Below are 4,714 nucleotides of genomic sequence, written 5' to 3' on the forward strand. Positions count from 1 at the left end.
AATATAGGAAGACCATAGGCCGGTGGGTGAAAAGTCATCTCCACGCTGGGGCAGGTCTCCACATGGCTCCTCCCAGTCTCTAAGTGTGGTTCTTCAACAGGAAGGTGAAGGAGAGAGCGTGTGGCCCACCTCTCCGGAGACAGAAAGGAAGTTCCCTGAATTCTCATAAGAAGGCCACACCCACAAGGAGGCACCATCAGGCTGTGTCCTGATTGACAGGGTAGACACCACCTCTTCACTCTTAATAGCCTCAAGTTGACACAAGATTATATAACTACAACACTACATTTCCACCTGTCTCTCTCAACGGGAGCTATAACATAAATAAGTCAGGAAATGGGCATTTGACAATAAAGAACACATGTAGAAGTGGCTCCTAGACCTGAACAAATACGATGGTGCCCAGACACTAAGAAATATTTGCATTTGCAGTGATTGGACAATAAACCATTTGCATGTTGTAGGGTAATTTATTATTCTTACTGCTTCTGGAGTAATATATTGAATTAAATGGAATATTTCCACACATGCCAAATTCTAGTAAAATATGGGTCTCTATAAAGGATTGTAGTGTACAGAAGTAATTTCGTTGAAAATGTGTTGCGATAGCCAGGGCTTTGGAATTATTTTATAAAACAGAGATTGCTATATTGGAACTTGGTATCAGCCAAATTGGAACCACTTAGCCCTCCCTAGATTCAGTAGTGATTTATAGAATGCTTGCCGCATCCCAGACACTTCTAAGGACATCACTTCAGTTCATCATTTTGGCAATCACCACATTATCTGCATTTACAGTGGAGGAGAAAGAGGTGGCAGCTTGATGTCACTCTGCTACTGTTTGGGCCCCCAGGTTTGCCTCTGCATCCTCTACTGTCATGTTTTATTCATAAATCCTTCAAATGAGACTAACCAGCCTCTAACTGCTTTGAGTGAGTCATTTCTTTCACACAACATTTAGAAGCTATTTACCTGGGGATTATTGTGGTGGCTATTCATCTGCTCCTATTGTTGTTACAGCTAGTGCTACAAACACTAATCTTCAGGCAATGAAATCGCATCATTATGAAAATGATTATTGGGAGGTAAGCTATGTCTCCACAAAAGAATTCTGGTTATCTTCACAAATGAGCCTTGAAGTGTGCATGTTAGACAATGAATCATCACTTCTAGAAGGCTGCCCTCACACCTGGCCTCCCTCTGCCTTATAGATTCAGTTTGAGATGGTCAGGACATCGCTGGTTATTTAAGGCAACCCCAGGTGAAGTCTCACCACGTCAATATGGCTGAGACTTAGCTGAAGCATTTCTGGCATGTGTGTCAAACCCATGCCAGTGCTCATTATTACACTCACCCTACTGTATAAGTCGGACCACGCTATTGTTGAAAGCACAGCAAGCAAATGGCAGAGGAAATGCTCTGCTCGTCCAGAAAAGTCTACAGAAAACACGAAGCATTCTAGAGTTCATATTCTGAATCATAACTCACACCAAGACTTCCACTTAAATTATACTTGAACTGTTGGTTTTGTTATTGTAGGTGCCATTGAGTCAGTTCTGACTCATAGCGACCCCATATACAACAGAACGAAGCACTACTGGTCCTGTACCATCCTCATAATGGTTCTTATGTATGAGCCCTTGGTTACAGCCACTGGATCAATTCATCTTGTCAAGGGCCTTCCTCGTTAAGCATGATGCCTTTCTCCAGGACTGGTCTCTCCTGACAACATATCCCAAGAACAGGAGATGAAGTCTTACCATCCTTGTACAGTTTTTGGCTGTACTTTTTCCAAGACAGATTTGTTTATTCTTTTGACAGTCTGTGACATTTTAAATATTCATTGCCAAAACTACAGTTCAAATGCATCATTTTTCTCCAGTCTTCCTTATTCAGAGTCGAACTTTCTCATTCGACTGAAAGTACCATGGTTTGGGTCAGGTGTACTGTATATACTCATGTATAAGCCGAGTTTTTCAGCACATTAATAAAAAAACAACTTTTGGGAGACTCCAGGGATATGGCCGCCAGATAGGTATCTCACGCCTGGAGTTTCAAGGAGATCGGTGAGTGGGGAGAGTTGGGGGCTGAGTAGGGGTATCAAATCTGCCTGTTCGATTCCCAAGACCACTCAGAGCATCTCTCGGACACAGAGGTGGACTCCCACCTGATCGCCAGGGCTCCGTGCGGACACCCATGGTCTCTGGTACAGCACTCCTGGCATTCACTCTGCTGGGACTGGCGCCACAGGGCAGCCAGGTGCACAGCTGAGGCTGCGCCTGCCTCAGTGCTCTGTGCAAAACCGCCAGTCAGTAACCCCACCCGCCTCAGGGTGTCCGGGGTCCGTGTGTGTGCTCCAGCCAGCATACCCCGCACCCTCTGCAGATTCGGGACCCACCTGGACACCCCTCGCAGTCCAGCAGGCCAGACCCTGCCCCCTTCTCCAGGGAGGCGCCGCCCGGTGACACAGCCAGGCGGAAGGCAGAGGCTGTGGTCCAGCCTTAGTGCTCCGCATGAACTGCCAATCAGACCAATCGCATGCTCAGAGGTTTCAGCCCAGAGGTGCCCGCCCGGTCACTGTGCTCCTTGCAGATCCGCCAGCCAGCCCTCCCTAGGCCTCACTGACCCAGTATGGGCAGAAGAACAACACTCACCAAGCACATATAAGAGACCGCCACACAGTACAACTCCACCCAGATACCATCAAAGGGAAAATAGGCCCCAAGATAGAACTGGCTCAACGATGGAAAGAAGGCAAGAATGAAGCACAAACACACATATGCACAACCCACAGAAAAGAAAGGGAGGCAGGAAAACACCCAACATAAGAGAGATAAAATAACATCACAGGGTCCACAGATAGATGTAATAACCCTGAATATTAATGGTTTGAACTCTGGCCTTAAGAGACAGAGGCTAATAGACTGGCTTGGAAAACACAAACCCTCGATCTGCTGCCTACAGTAGACATTACAGATAAAAACAGGCTGAGAATCAAAGGCTGGAGACAATATCAGGCAAACTCTATTTCAAAAAAAGCAGGGGTTGCGATCCCAATCTTAGATAAAATTGGCCTAAAAGTGCAAACCATAAAAAGAGATAAGGAGGGACACTATATAATGCTAAAGGAGCATTACATAAAGAACCAATAAGCATTCTAAATATTTACTCACCAAACAAGCGTCCAGCAGAATATGTCAAGCAAACACTGCAAAGGATGAAGAAAGAAATCACAGCCTCAACAATTATAGTAGGTGACTTCAATACACCGCTCTCTGAGAAAGATAGATCACTCAGAAAGAAACTCAACAAGGAGACTAAAGATCTAAACACTACAATTAGACAACTTAACCTGATAGATATCTCCACCCAAACAAAAAAGCTCTCCACCCAAACAACAAAGAATTCTCATTCTATTCAAGTCCACACAGTACATTTACAATAATAGACCACGCGCTAGGGCATAAGTCGAATCTACATAAATTCAAGCACATTTGTATCATACAGACCTCTCTATCTGACCACTGTGCCATAAGATTGGAAATAAACAAAAGGAAGATAAAGAAATCAAGGGCAAACCATTTGGAGAATGAATACCTCTCTATTGCAAAAGGAGAATGTACTGGCTCAGATCAGAGATGAAATTAGGAAATTCCTAGAAACCAACGAGAATGAAAACATGACATACCAAATCTTACGGGACACAGCAAGGCAGTCATCAGAGGAAGTCTCATAGCATCACATGCACACATGAAGAAGGAGGAGAGGCTTATGATGGATACACTGCCACAACATGTACAGCAACTAGAGCGGCAAGAAAGTCCAACTAACAGAAAAAGAAAAGATATAATAAAAATTAGATCTGAGATTCAGGAGAGATAAAATAAGAAAACTATGGGAAAAAAATCAATGCTGCTAAAAGTTGGTTCTTCGAATGGATAAATTGAATCAACAAATCTCTCGCAAATTTGACCAAAGAAAGGAAGGAACACATCTCAATAGCAAAGATGAGGGATGAAAGAGGGAATATTACAATGGACCATAGTGAAATCAAAAGGATTATTACACAGTACTATTATTACACAGTACTCCAATGAATTCAAAAACTTAGAAAAACAATCCCTCCCTGGATTATCCCCAATGGCCATCAAGAACCTCAACAGACTCATATCAATAGAAGAAATAGATAAGGCTATCAAAGAATTACCAACCAAGAAGACACCGGGACCAGACGGATTCACTGATGAATTCTATCAAGCATTCAGGGAAGAACTGACACCAATCCTACACAGACCATAGAAAAAGATAACAAACTCCCAAATTCCTTCTATGAAGCTAGTATAACTCTGATACCTAACCCAGACAAGGATCCCACAAGAATTGAGAACTACAGACAAATTTCTCTAATGAATATCAATGCAAAAATCCTTAACAAAATACTAGCCAAGAGAATCCAAAAATATATAAAGCAAATAATTCACCATGACCAAGTGGGATTCATACTAGGCGTGCAGGGATGGTTCAACATACGAAAGACCATTAGTATTATTCGTCACATTGAAACGAAGAAATATAAGAACCACATGATAATATCAATAGATGCAGAAAAGCATTCAACAACATCCAACACCAATTCATGTTTAAGACACTCAAGAAGATATTGATGGAAGGAAAATTCCTCAATATAATACAAGCTATATATGAAAAACTAACA

Source organism: Tenrec ecaudatus, chromosome 8 (assembly GCF_050624435.1).
Source record: "Tenrec ecaudatus isolate mTenEca1 chromosome 8, mTenEca1.hap1, whole genome shotgun sequence".
NCBI classification, from domain to species: domain Eukaryota; kingdom Metazoa; phylum Chordata; class Mammalia; order Afrosoricida; family Tenrecidae; genus Tenrec; species Tenrec ecaudatus.